At 37.4% G+C, this 15,517-nt stretch overlaps 1 long non-coding RNA gene across 2 annotated transcripts in view; it reads right to left on the bottom strand.

Annotated features, from left to right (window-relative positions):
* Positions 1–359: 359 nt before the first annotated feature.
* LOC119704229 overlaps positions 360–15,517 on the bottom strand; it is a 29,588-nt gene continuing 14,430 nt past the window's right edge. Inside the window, exons 1-2 of one of the 2 annotated variants that reach the window (XR_005257877.1) lie at positions 4,659–4,768; positions 360–696 (exon numbers count right to left, since the gene is read on the bottom strand). This is a non-coding gene — a long non-coding RNA (uncharacterized LOC119704229). Of the gene's footprint in view, positions 697–4,658; positions 4,769–15,517 lie in introns of those variants that run through there. The other variant, XR_005257876.1, reaches the window with a different exon arrangement.

Genomic DNA, 15,517 nt, shown 5'->3' on the forward strand with positions numbered 1-15,517 from the left:
TGCACACACCCTCCCCAAATAAATATTAAAAGTACCTCATTCATGTCAGATTATGTAAGAGAGGAGTCCCTGGTTTCGGAATTAAAGGCAGCTCAACCAATTTGATCACCCAAAACTTGAACAAAAAAAGAAAATATTGCGTGGTCCACAGACAACTAAGAGACAAACTTCAGTCCTACAGTGCTTAGGACTACATTATTAATAGTATTCTGTAGATTACAAGCTGATTTGTCCATATTATTTCAAGGTGACTGCGTTTTTATGTAGCATATGCCGAACACCATGGGTGCGATTACGACCACTATGTAACACCAGTTTTCATGGGTTATTAATTGATAAATGACAGCCAACTCCTTTTCAGCTGCTACATAAGTCCTTTATTAACACATTTAATTCAATAAAGAGTGGGATAGTACAAATCATAGTGAAGGACAGAGAATGAGTTTGTTCAGTATCATGCCCTGACTTCTGCAGCGCGCAGTAACAGGGCACGGCTCATTGCCTGCTCTCACAATGGCTCAGCTGCACTCTGGAGACAGCAAATAGTCAAATCAACAGACACCATTCTCTTCCCAGAAATGCTTGAAATGAAGAGCTGGAAAGGACAGAGATCTCACAGGCCTGTCCTGTAAGGTTATTCACTGTGGCTGCAATGTTATAGGAGGTGAATGAACGCTCTGAACATAACATCAGCCCCTGGAAAATAAAAATTTACCAAAAGCAGGATGACAAGAGAGTAACAAAAATCACAGAAGAAGGAATAGGAACAAAAATTTGAGAAAAAATTGAAACAACAGTTAAAAACACCCAAACATTGGAGCATGCTGAGTAAGGACCGTGAGAATTTTAATGATGGACAAAAACAAGTATTTGTCTAGTGAGATATTTAAGCATGGAGATGTAATGGCACAGAATGAAGAATCCAAAATGGAGAGTCTTTTGTGTGAAGAGCAAAGAGTTCATGGAAATCTTTATTGTAGCTTATTTGGCATATTTTAAAATAAACAAATCCTGACAGATTTCTAATAAAAATAGTCCATTTACATCAATATCTCAGAATCTCCTGTTTACTTTTGTGAATCAAAATTCAATCTTTAAAAGGGAGTACCTAAAAATATTTGTTATGTTGACATTGTTGAGAAAAAGTTTCACAAGAGCTGCATAAAACTAATGCAAAATGAAGTTATAAAATTAATATAGGCATTTTAAAAGTGTGTTAGAGCTAAAGTCCTGACAATGCTAACTACAAGTCACGTCCTTCCCTGGAAAACTTATTTGTCGTTCTATACTTAAAGAATAATACAGACCTTATCTAAATGCTCTTTATTATAAAATAAACTGAATTTGCTGACCTTCTGACAGGCTGCAAAAGGCATCTCTCTGACTGAGATTTTGGTAGAATGCCAAAATGAAGGAGCTGCATTTTAAGATGTGTGTTTAGGTAGCTGAAAGGGTTCAAAGTATTTACTGCAGTGAAAACTATTGGCTAAGTTCTTGCCTGAGTCATAATTACAGTCCTACCACAAAATCATTACACTATTACTTAGAAATTATGGTAACTTGGCTCAGATTTGGGTTTATAGTCAGGCAACTATCTAACATCACCCTTGTAGAGCTCTTTACTGATTGTTACAATGTCAAATAAATAAGTGGTAACCAAGGTAATTTTAATGATACCTTCCCTGTTGTTTTTTTTTTCCTTACAGCATTTCTTTGCCAAAAAATGTCAAAGTTCTGGAATTCCTGCTCAAAGCAGAAGTAAAACAGGTTAGCTGCAATTCTGTTTTCAATTCTGAATTCAATTTTGAATTCTTGTTTTACCTATCTTTATTGAGATATGTCAGACTGTCTTCTCATATACTTCTTCAAGCTTGTGGGAAGCTTCAAAAATCACAGTTTTCCTGCTGAATTAATCTACAGAATACAGGTAAATTTAATGTGTACTTGGTGGTGTATCTCAAAGTGAAGACTTCTGGGAGAACACAGCTTTCATGTAGCAGAAAAATCTCCCTTAAGACTTTTGTCTTAAATACTTTTCCAGAAGGATGAGACAGATGCTTTTACTAATGATTATTTTGTTTAGCTGTTCATGGTGTCTTCTCTGGAGCAATTTGTTTGAAGAAAGGCTCAGCCAAACAAGTCTCTTGTACACTTTTCTTGGTCGAAGGCTGTTGGGCAAAGTCCTTTTGCTCAGAGAGGATGGACCAGCATAAGCACTGACAGCAAACTGGGAAGGTCTCTGAGGCAGATCTGCTTTAAAGGTTCAAAAGATTCCCTGACAGCCGCTTCCCACTGGGCCCTTTACAGGCTTCAGCCTCAGGAGCAGCTGGGAGAAAGCCACAGTCTGGATCTACATTCTTAGGGCAAATCTCCAAGGCTGTCTAATTACAGCTGAGATTTTTCTGCCCCGCTAAGACACGAGGAGCAGCCAAGCCATAAACAACAAAAATAATTCTGTGCTTAAACAATGGTATCTAGTGTCATTTTAGACACTGAGTGAAGACATCTGCCCAGAGAGCATCCCAGATGGGACTTGAGTGGACCATTCTGAGAGACAGAGCCATTGCTATTACATGTCTAATTCCTTTAAACAGAAAACCAAAGGTGACAATGTTTCCAGATTTATTAGTTGAGGCCATGATCCTTAAAACATCACACAATATTTAATATTAATCACAGCAAAAAGATTGCAAAGAGAAGGACTTGCACTCCTGCAGATTTGAAGGCAGTAAAATGTGTAACAGTGTTTGTGAAGTCCACAATTTTCAGAAAGTGCACAAGACTTTCATTCATTTAACCTCATCTTAGAACATCTTGCCTCTCGGATATTTTTCTGTTTGACACACAATCTTATGAAGAGGTTTAGCAGAAAAAAGTGACATATTACAACCTCTGCTTTTTTATATTCCAATACATTATCATTCTACCAACCAAAGAGATAAGGACAAAAATCCTTTTATGTTTGTATTTAATTCTGTGATTTAAATTGGAAATATTGTGGATTATGAGTCTTCATCTTTGTTTCAACCACACATATATTCTTATAGGCATAAAATTGTTACCATATAAGTGCTATACTATACTATACTAATGCTGTCAAATTTAAAAAACCATATTACAGTTCACTATCAAAACTAAATGCAACATATATACACATCTCATATCACTTTTAATGTCCCAGCTTTTGTTCTTAAAACATAAGTGGCTTTTTTAATGTCCATGTCTGCAGTTTGTAAAAGGTCAGGTACACAGAGAAATAGGAACTTAAAGAAGGGTGATGGCAAGGTGTAAAAAGTGGTACAAAAGGAACAATTACTTTCTGAAATCCTTGTAGAAATGGAAGATGAAGCATTTTAGAGTAACTCAAAATCTTATCATTTATCTGCCAGAAAAGACCAAGATCATTCCAGTCTCATAATAAAGCTATTCATCTACAGAGTTTGGGGATGACAAGAATGAATGATCTTGCCTGTACTTTTGGAGTTCAAAGCAGTCAGGGAGGAGATTTTTCCTCTCCTTGCAAGCTGCATCTTCCTAAGTGTGTCTGCTTTTCCATACAGACTCAGGTTACTTGTAAGTGTCAGGTGAGTCCTCCTCAACAAGAAGCAAGTACTTAAACACTTTCTATTCCAATCACCCTCTCTAAAAGTAAGGGATTTGGAAAATGATAGCAAGACCTACATGCCTGCTCCAGAGCTTCTGCAAACTATGCCATGGCAACTGTTTTCCTATTGCCAAGAGAACAAACTGGATGTAGTGGGCTGAACTAAAACTTTGTTATTCATCATGAAGGGGAGAAGAGTCCTCAGGGGAAAATTAGCCAGGTGTGCTATAGCCACCTTTCACTATATTTAGGAATGAGATGAAGAAGATGGACTTTAGTTCTCCTGATATCTTTAGAGTCTCAGTTTTCATTTCCATCTTTCTCTTCTATCCTAATTTTATCTATTACAGTGTGGGAGAAATTTTAAAGCCAAACTTGGGCTGCAAAATAAATCCTAGGTCAGAAGTATTGACTACTTGGCATTCATTGCTGACAGTGTCAAGCAGGTGAAGACAGAAACCTATCTTGAAAGCATAGTTACAAAGGTTATTTAAAATAAAATAAACCCTGAAATGTCAAACACAACTGTAAGAGTAGAGGTTGGTCTACATTCAACATTTTACTGCAACTGGACTTCTTGAACCTGTGTCAAATGCTAGAAATAAATTCACTTTCAGCTGCAATTGAAGATTCTTTTTTTTGTTTCTAAGTAACTGTGAAGCCAGATAAATGCTGATCTGTCAATTTTGCAGGTAGTAGGAACTAAAAAATAGTTTCCAATGAGAAGACAGGAGGTTGGACTTAAGCCTTCACGAAGATTTCTCAATAAGGATACACCCTGACTGAAGGAATGCATCTATTCACGCAGTCAATCATTTGGTGCTATGAACTGCATTGTCTGTATTTTATATGACACTTCCAGAAACATATCAAAATACATCTGGTTTATTATTAGAGGTATTTCTGCCCACTATATGCATATCTACATCCATATCTAATCTATATCTATATCTATATCTATATCTATATCTATATCTATATCTATATCTATCTATCTATCTATCTATATATATATATATATATATATACATACACACATGAGCTTTGAATTTACCTGTTGTTTTTCCAGGAAAAAAAAAATCCATTACAACAGCAGAAGATGATTTTCAATTCCAACATCCATGAGTTTTCAACTGACTTTGGTGATACCAGTTTGTGTCTGAAAATGCTATAGGCTGAGAACCCATTTCGTAACAGTGATACCCTAATTCTTAGCCATGATAAGCCCTACAGCATTGCCTAAGAGACAATGTCCTTCTCAGGCTGATAGTGGACACAAGTTTTGGCAGCTTTTCAGTCACCTGCAGTTCAGTACAAGAGTGAAATCCATAAACCACATATAAGCTGCTTACACAGCATTACCTTTTAATCTTTGCATAAAACACAAGCTTGCTGCTGAGTAATGGAAGAAATGAAGGAAGAAAATACAGCAAAGATCAGAAACGAGGACAGATCTGATTAATACAAGCAAAAGTATAGCATAGCATACAAGTCAAAATTGCTCTTTGGAGACCATGTATGGTGGTTTATTAGCAATTTCAGAAGTATGTTTTTACACCTTAAGATATCAGCTCAATAGTCTCCAGAGTCAAGGCCTCTGCTTTCACTACTGAGCTGTTGTTTGGCTGAGTGTTACTGTTTCCAATTTGATCCGGCCTGAAACAGAAGCTTCCATGGTTGGTAGCACTGAAAACACAAATTAAAACTTTGAAAAATTGTGTTAGAGAAAAATATTCACTCTCACATACCACAACATTAGTTTGAGTCAGGCTTCCTTGAACACTAATTTAACCTCTTACATACTAGAATGCTTTCTATTGTCCATTACTTATTCTTAAGGGAAACTTTCACAGGTTCACCAGCTTGCAGGCTCTGAAGGAACTAATAGGATTAACATAACTGTACCACATAAGAAGGATAGTCTTAGGATATCTTGCACCCTGCATTTCCATGAATAATATCTACCTCTGAATTAAATAGCTAATAAATAACTAATTGCTGGGAGCTGTGTAGTCATGCTGCTGGGCATTTAGATGGACTTAGCTACTCTGATCAGGAACAGAACATGTTTATTGTGGCAAAGACCCACTCTACAGACGCTGTAGCATTTCTTATGCTAGCACTGTCTTTGTTATCTTTTTTATATCATCACACTGCAGCACTGTTATATTTGTGCGATTATGAAATGGCATAAAGGTCAAGGGTTTGTTGATGATCAAATTTAGAGGTCAGTGTCAGACTTCACTTGTCTGACCTACCACAGTCAGTCTAATGAGACTGCTTTATTTTCAGGGCAATTTCTTAAGCAATAGAAATGCAATCTAGCAAAACAACTGTCAGAGAAGGATGCAATAAATTGTTGATAGCAGCTTAAGATGATCCCTTAGTAAGATCTCTTCATCTATCCCTAGGTTTCTTAAACTCAAAGTAAGTTGCAGGTAATTTTAGGTATTCATACATCAAATGAAAAGATTTTTGAATATAGCCTTCCTTTCCATAAAAAAAAAAAAATCTACATGAAGAGGATCACCAGAAACTCAGGAGAAGCAGATGCTTTGTTCACCTTTCAGCATTTCTAGAACAGCTTACTGGATCCCAGTTTAGTCTCTCTAAGATTACTGGAAGCTAGGAAACTCAGTCTCCCCTGACCTGGGGATCAGAATAACCCTTCCACTCTTCAAAGTCAATATCCTCAAGAAGACAGAATTGTACCTTTGAGAAAAAGAGGAGCTAAGATCTCTATGTTGTGAAGCCTGTGGGACCGGTGACACATTGATGCAGCATTTTGCCTTTGAAAATCATCTGCTCCTGGCTTGAAATCCAAACTGAATTCTGTGGCTGCTACACCTGATTTCAGGGCTAAACCCTTCATTCAACTGCTGCCTCATATACAGCAAGCGAAGATCACAGAGCAAATAAAATGTTACACATCTAGAAGCTCTACTAATTTGGATCTTATTAACTTTCTCTCCTCTACCCCCAAAAAGTCTTCCAACTCCTGATTTCTCCCCAGCTCATAGAGAATTCTGCTGACACAGGTAAAGGGGCAAATATCAGCACTCATTTGCTCTCTTGCATTGATTCTGTCACAGAGAAGCAGAAACAAAGCCTTCAAAGGGCCTGATCCAACCTCTCTCAGGACGGCCAACATCATTCCTTCCCAAGTACATAAACAACACATATCTAAAGGAAGGTCAAACATCTGCCCATATGAGGTACATAATCCTACACAAAACCACCAATTCATCATCCTTGAGCAGACAATTTAGATATTTTACTATTAAGGATTTAATTTCTTAGCTCAGCAAGGAATTCACATGAGTTGCTCCAAGAGGTAATTGTAAAGGCAACAGCAGAAGCTGTGTGTGTTCAAACCACTTCTGTAAATCTCTGTACAAAGCTATACATCCTGTATGCAAGGGGAAAGCAACTGTGACAAAGAGCATCTGGTCTTTGAGTAGCTGTAACACAATGAACTCTTTAAAGTGACAACCCAAGTATGAGGAGGGGTATTGTTTAGATCAAGCCCACATGCTACTGCTCTTAGTAGATATGCTCTATGGAAAATGAAAATTAAACTGAACTGTTTGGCAGGGTGAAAGTCTTGTGAAAATTTCTTGCTTGTACGCAATAAGAAAAATTAGTTTGAACAGGGAAGAAAATAACTCAGAAAGGGATTTAATGGTCCTACAGAATGGTTCAAACCCTCAAAGCCTCCAAGACGTAAAATATTTTACATTGCATCACTCCAAAAAATCATTTCCTTGGACTAGGGACTCAGCTTCATCTCCTCAGTCACAAATTTATCAGTAAGTTGCAAGAAAAGGATGGCATTGCAACTGTCTGGGTCTGGGAAAAAATTCTTTCTGTAATGTGCCAGCCAAGAGCACCCACACACAAAAAAAGAAAATTGAATTTGGTGAGATATAGGCTTGCATGATTAAGCAAATGCTGGTTTTATCTGTGATTAGGCAGGAAAGAAGGAAAGAGAAATATGCTTTGTTTCTGCTGTCAAAAGATGTGCTGTAGCCAGGCTTCATAATTTATTTCTCTCAGTTTTTCTTGTAGCATAAGAACAACAGCAACAATAAAGAGAACAACCAAAAAAGACTCCGAAGACAAGGCACTGGGGCAGGAGAATCAGGTGCCATACAGAATAAATAAAGACCATGGAGGCAGACCACATCAATAATGTAGGTCAGCAAGAATGTCTAGGAGGAAGCCTGTGTGAGGCTTCTGCAATTAAGAAAAGAAAATCCTTTGACTTCATGGCATGTCTTCTGAGATGAATATCCCATGGCTACAATTAAAAATATTGTTTGGGTTTGTTGACCCTCTCTGCACACATACCCTGAGCTTTTAAATAATTTGTTTTTTAAGGTGAAAGGAACAGATCATGATGTATGTGAGAGTGGGCATGTGTCTTACATACTCACAGCCACACACCCACACATTTACACACCCACCCACATTTACACACTCACATCCACTCACAACTCACACTCATGGTTAGTTATTTACAAATTAAAGGTCTCTTGGCACAGACTCACCAAGAAAAGGTACCTGATGCTCACAGAATATGCATAATAATGCTGATCTGCTCAATTTATAAATCACTTTTCTGATCCCTTCAGATTTCTGTATTCCATCAACCAAACAGAATTAATATTATTTGAGCTTTGAGAGGTGTACATTTGCAGAGGCCATGGATTTCCTAAGACTTATTTTATCAAAAATTTCCTCTTTTCCAATATTCTGAAAACTAAAACAAACAAAAAAAATAAGGTTGATTACTGCATTCCATCATGTAAATATGGGAAAAGAGAAACATCTGTCCATTGGTCTGGAGGTGTCTGGCCTTTCATTGCTCAGCTTCCCATGGCATTTGAATGTACTGAAGTAATCACACTTTAGTTTTTTCTTGGCTCTTGGAAGACAGCATTTCATGACCCAATGATTTTTTAAAAGGAATTGAAAAAAGAAAGTCTGAATAAATTGAGAATAAATTACTCCAACATGAAATGAGCTCTTATTCACCAATACTTACAAATAGCTTTAGCAAAGATAAAATAATGTGCATTGTAATTAATATTTTAACTTGCTAAGAAAAGCTAAATAGTGATTAAACCCCCTCCCCTCCCCTTTCCCCCTGACAATAATGAAGCTAGGCAGTTTCAAGAGAAGCAGAGCAGCCAGGAGTTTAATGTCATTGATTAAGAACATGTTTCCATGGTGGCTATTATGTCCCTCTAAGAGACGAAAACAAAACCAAGCCTTATTTCCTTTTAGAACTACAGGGTTTCTTCTGCCTTTATGGGACAGACAAGAAAATGTTTAGGGATAATTAAAGGCAATTAGGCTCATCAAGGCTCATTTCTGGTCTAGCTCCACTTCTTTTCTCTACACTGTGTACTAATTGCTGCTTCAACATATCAAGTAGCATGGATGACTTTTTTTTTTTGTACTTTCACAAACAAGACTGCTTGGTCATTACCAGCTTTGACAGTGTGAGTAAGAGATGCCTGATTAGGTTTTTGTTTGCTTTTTTAAAGATTTATACTACATGTCCTATTTATTCTGATAACAGAGAATAATAAATTAACTCTTAGCAATTGTGCAGTACCTTCTGCCAGAGGATCTCAAAGATCTTTGCAAATATTAATGAATTAATTCACTATACTCTTTTATTGTGTTTAATAGGCATCATCATCATAATTTCGTGGACTACTGAGTACAGACAAAGATGTTGGGTAGCACATTCAGTGTCACAGTCAACACATTACAATGTTGGTCTCCTGTTCACACAGAATTAGCTTGTTTGCCATAAACATGCCTCCTGTGTAATTTCTCATACATCTGGCCTTGATTCATTGATAGTCAGGTCATTTAAGTCATTCAAATGTCTAAACTTCAAAGAGAGCTTTCTAGAGGGAAATTAGTAAGAGACAGAGGATATCCAGAACTATATATAGAAATATTCAAGTGCTTCTATATTGAATGTTGCAGAAGAGAATATTGGGGAGTTCTGTTTTTGGAAGCAGAAAAGGTTTGTCAGCAGAACTCTACAATTATCAATTCATGACAGCTCCAATACCACAGACTCCTTCACATAAAACTGCAGTCCACTTACCCAGTGGACTGAAAGCAGCTGGCTGACACACACATTTAATTTTTCCACCAGAAAATGTCTTCCTTTACTGGCTCTAAGTGCGGAACAGGCAAACAAGAAACTTTGTCTTAGAAGAATCATAGAATCATGGCATATTCTGGGTTGAAAGGGACCCCCAAGGATCATCACATGCATATGCTTTCATGGGTTTGAATATTTGTGAACATTAATCAACCATTCCTCCTCCAGCACTGAGAGATGGCTAAGATTGCTTGCATGTACGGCTCATAAGAGACTGCAGCTGATGTGTTAATTTCACTTTGTACACAGCAATTTGTTCATGAATCACTCATCCCAATAACTGCAAATGAAATAGATCCCAAATTTTCACTAAAGTCCAGTCTGGATCCACAAATTAGACAATTGTTTGATCTTCTCATTCTCTTGATTCTCCAGGAAATATAATAAGACAGATTAGTCTTCTCACAGACCAGGCATGCTCATTCATCCCATTTAAAACCTGGATACAATTCTCTGCCTTGGAAGCACTTAGGCTTACACGTCCAACCTCCCACCTCCCTGTTTACAAAGCCACAAGATGGAGGAAAAGTTACTTAATTCTTGTTTAAACTGTTTTATTTTGATAAATATTTAATAATTAAAAATAAAATAAGAGTACAGACATCTACATGAGCAGGATCTATAGCGCATCTGAGTTTTGCCCCTTGAGAAGTGACTGCAGTCCCATTTCTGCTTTTGGTGGCTGGAACACTGCTCTGAGAGGTAAGAGAGAGGCTCAGCTACACAGACAATGAGAAAACTTTTTGCATCTTGCCAGATGCTGGCTGACTGCTCTGGCGACACAAGAAGTGTGCGATGGGTACCAAGGTGTCAGCTTCTACTGCACCGCCCGGAGAGGAGATTTAGGATCCCAGCATTTCAGAGACATGACAACACAGGTCATTCCAGGCAGCTCCAGTGACTGAATGGCACAGTGGTTTCCTAAACCATTTGACTTTGTGTCTTTGAAAAGCCGAATAGCAGGATTGTGCTGCTACTTTGTGTCTTTCATATACCCTACTCACAACAGCTCTGCAGCTTTTAAATGTCCTGGTTCCTCATCTGCTGCCAAGTACCTGTAGATCCGGGATTATTACTGACATTAGTTTAGCTAGACCTAAGTTTATAGTTATAGTTTATAGTTATAGTTTCTCTAGGAAAAAAAAAAAGGAAACAACATGGACATCAGGTGTTCTGCAAGTCTTTTAGCTCGCATCTTAATGCTCATATGGAAATGGATTATATGCACTTTAAATGGACATGGCATTACCACTTCCTGTGGCAAACTTTTTCAAGTAAAAGGTCTTATTTAGTGCAGAAAAAGATGCAGGATACCAGATATAGTGTAGACAAGCAGTTTGGCTGGAAATTTCAAGCATTAAGCTCTACATTTGTCCAGCTAAATAGGCGGGCTGAGAGTGGCAATCTCTGGCTCTAAGCACAGCTGTCTCTGCTGCTATTCACCAGTTTTTACTCAAGGTAAGTAAGAAGGAACATGAAAAATGTACTGCACAAACTTCATTGGCTCTACCAAATCCAAGCAGCAATTAGGTTGCTTAAATCAGAATGAACGTTCTACCTTAATTCTTCTGGACAATTATATTCCTAATTATAAGATATATAAGTTGTACTAATTATATGCATTAGTACTTCAAATTGCCCTTTTCTGAGAAGAGTGGCACAAATTTTGCTTTTGTATATGAGAAGATAGTCTGTTTATAATTCTCAATAGGGTGTACTCTGGGATGAAAGCGGATTTTTTGTTCCCAACTGACTTCTATGTATTCTACAGGTATTGTGACAGCAAGAAGAACACACTTGGACTTTCTTAATGAAAGGAGTATGCCTTAATAAAAGAATATAACACGTTTTCAGATGGCCAGAGATGAATAACATAGCTTGCCCCATTTTAATAATGGAAATACTTCCCTCACTTCTCAAAAGCTGCTCCCATTCTCAGCCCATGCCCTTCCATACTAAAAATACCTTGGGGCAGCTAAAAGATTAGTCACATGGTGCACTATATTATTTTGGTTCCATGTCACTTATAACCAGAAGACTGAGGAGAATTTTTCCAATTTTAAATCCACTCAACTTTTTAAAAAAATCTTTCACAAAGTATTTCCACAGTCCTTTTCAGCAGGCATGCTGAGTAGCAGTCATCACATCTGATATACAAACTCCCTGAACAGAGGAGATAAACATATATATTTATATATCTATATATATATATGATATAAATCCCTCCTCAATCATATCGTGCATAACACCTTCTACATTGAGGATAACAAATTTACCTACTTTAAGTTGTCTTTAACTGAATAGGAGTTTAACATCCTCCTTCCTGCCAGTCCTCACACCTGTTGAACAAAGAAAGCTTGGCTAGACCAGTTTTTCTACCTTCCCTTTTCTCCTTTCCTCTACTACACTTGCAAATATTTGTTTGGTAGGGCTAGGGGGCATTTTGAGAGGTTGCAGTCTCTTCCTCAGTCACTGTTTTAGACTTCAGTTCCTGAGTATAAGTACATTCCTCATGGTTTGGGTGGTCTTCCAGACAGGCAGCAGCCTCTCTGGGCTCACACACACATGGTGCTCTGAAGTAGGTGGGAATGAGGAATCTTCAAGAGAGGTTTTAGACCATAGGTTACAACAGAGACACACTTAATGCAGAAGGGCAGAGCATTAAACAGCTTTTGTTATTTGCTAGTCATGGGGACCAGATCCAGTCCAACAGTACATTAAACCAGTTACCATGGTCTTCTTACTGACTCCAAAACCAGAAATCATTTTGACATTTAGGAACTGAATCCATGCTGGTTTTAATCCAAGACTCCCTGAACACCACATGGTGAAAAGTGCTGTGGAATATCCCCCATACAAAACCTCATGTTTTCCCCTATGGGAAAATGTCTTCCCCCATAGGCTGCAGGCAGACTTGCACAGTGGGTCAGAGTCAGTCTGACAGAGGTGTTTACTGGAGATGCTGCTGACACCTGGCCAGTTCACCCATTACTTGCCATTGGTATTGAGGCATTTTCTAGTAGATGGTTTATATCTTATAATGATGACAGCTTGAGGTCTCCTTTCACTGTTTGAACAGCTACATAAGTGTCATTCCTATTTTCAGAAAAATAATCACGTATCCCATGAATTTTCCTCTACCTAGAAATTTATTTAAAAATCAGATATTTGTCTTTAATGTGAAATCTGCTACTGCACAGGGCAAGGACAGACAACTGTTGTGATAATACATTTAATTTTTGGGCAAGAGCTGGAATACTATTTCTTCTTTTCTGTCCATTCTCTGAGTTATTGAAAATGAAAAGGTTAAGCCATTACTACTCCCTATGGCATCTTACTGAGATTTCAGGCATAAATATACCATGCTTGAATCATCAGTTCTGAACAGGGAGTGCAAGTGGTGAGGTACTGCATAAGAGTCTGTCATTTCCAGTGATGTTGAAATGTCCTGTTACAATTTTCAGTCCTAATCAAAGAACTATTGATTTTAAACTACAGTGTCATGGATTATATTACGGGAAACCAGTTAGGTAGAAACCTCCTTCAATAATTAAACAGCTGAAAAAGCAGCTCACTCCTTTGATTACCTGTGACTTTGCCTTCTGCTTCAGCTTTGATCTGGACAAGCAGGTAGAGAAAAGGTTTACATAGAAGGTCACATAACTTCAATCACATAACACCGCAAGTCTTTGCTGCAGATATCTATATGCATACATACATATTTATGTTCATAAATATAAAAAGGCATAAACATTTATCTGGAGTGCTCTTTAGCTCATAAAAAGAGCCACCTAGGGAAGAATTTTCCAGAGCCTACCTCTAGGACTCTATCTATTTCCAACCTTCCTTTATCTACTGATACTTTTGGTCAGGGACAGCAGATATTTTCAAAGGCCTCAGCTGAGATGATTCCATGGTTTTTCTTCTGAGAACATGAAGTTCATTAGTAGAATCTCTATTTTCATGTACTTCATTGAAGCTGATCTTTTCATCATCTGCTTAGAGCAAATATCAGCCACAATTTGTTACAAAATAACATGCTCATACTTCTAATGTTAAACTTACTGGCTCCTAAATGCTTTCAACTCCATTATATAAAATGCAAAACAGTTTTTTTTTTAATCTCCCAAAAGTGATTGCTTGGATGCACAGAAGATGGAGATGACATGTTTCCAGCTGGAACTGTTTATATATTGCAAATAAAAAAGAAAAAAAGGTGGGGTAATAGAGTGTTGAACACACAGAAATCTAAATAAATGAAGTGCTGCTATAATACTAATTTCAATTATTTTGCCCTGCCTCTCCTCCCCAAAGGGAAAAGTAATTTGAGCACCCCAAATGTGTCTTTATATCCCCATACTTTCAGCCTGTGATCACACTCATCATCAGCAATGCTCTGAGCATTAACCCCATCTTCACTGTAAACTTTTTATTCTATTACTTTGACATGGGGTCCCTATGAAGTTTATGATGAAACATTTTCAAAACTTAACCTTTTGGAAAACATCACTTCAATCTAGTATTTTCAACATTTATCTCTTTGTCTTTCTCAAATGGTCAAATCAGTTTTGCTTTTCAGAATCTATATATTGGTCCCTCTGCAGGGAGGCGCTCCTGGCTGTCACACTCTCCCCAGCACAGAGAGATCCAGCACAACTGGCACTGTCCACATTTGGGATTATTCTTCTAAAAAAATAAAACACTTTACATTCAGTTTCTCAAAACCAAATCTTTACATAAACATGATCTTAGTACTTATGATAAAATGGTTTTTTATACCTTTTAAAAAACATGTGAAATGGACAAGTAACACATTGCCATGCTGTAATTAACAGTAGAAATCCATACTTTATTTAAAATGAATAAGGATTTCAGAATAAAATCTGGTGCCTATCACAGAAGTCCCCCCAGACTGGGAACCAAAGCACATACTTATCTATCACTAGATGGAGGCAGCAAAAAAAGGTCAAAAATTGTAATACCTGGGGAAAAGGAATAGCCAGTGCTTCAGATTTCTGCTTCTAGCTCTCACATAAGGTATTTCCATTTTTTATAAAATATGTTTTACCACACATTTCTTACATTACAAATGAATGTACTCTAGGATGGCAGAAGCTGGGTACAATATGAGCAGGTACTCCTGCAATACAGCAGGAGTGACTTACAGCATGTAATTTCAGTGAAACAAATTGGCACCTAACCTATAGTATCTATGTTTTTATCTGGTTGAAGGAGATAACATTGTTTGTGAAGTACATCACATTTGTTATCTTGCTCTATCTCAGAGCTCCCTTGAAATGACTTGCTCTTGTTTCACATGTGAATAGGTGGAAGGAAGGGAAGAAACGTCTTTATTCTTTAACATAACACACAATTTTAACTTGACTCACCTACTGAAACAGCTCTGATTTATTATTTACAAAAAAAGTTCTTGAAGAGACCCATAGCATTTAATTTTAAATCTGTCCTTAATTGTGATTCATGATCCAGATTATGATCCATGATCATGGTGCTGACTGCTGAATTCACTCAAATGCTTTCAGCTGCAATTATTACTCAGCCACATATAAGCAATTACTCATGAGTGAGAGAAATGGTTGAAATAATTTCCTTTAATCCTGAAACTTTTCTCTTCAGAGGCCCTTTCAGCCTTCAGTTTCTAACTCAGTTTCTTGCTGCACTTCTGTTCTGCCTCTCCTGCTCTTCCTTGACATTTTTACTCT

The sequence above is a fragment of the Motacilla alba genome, chromosome 8, assembly GCF_015832195.1.
Source record: "Motacilla alba alba isolate MOTALB_02 chromosome 8, Motacilla_alba_V1.0_pri, whole genome shotgun sequence".
In the NCBI taxonomy this organism is placed as follows: domain Eukaryota; kingdom Metazoa; phylum Chordata; class Aves; order Passeriformes; family Motacillidae; genus Motacilla; species Motacilla alba.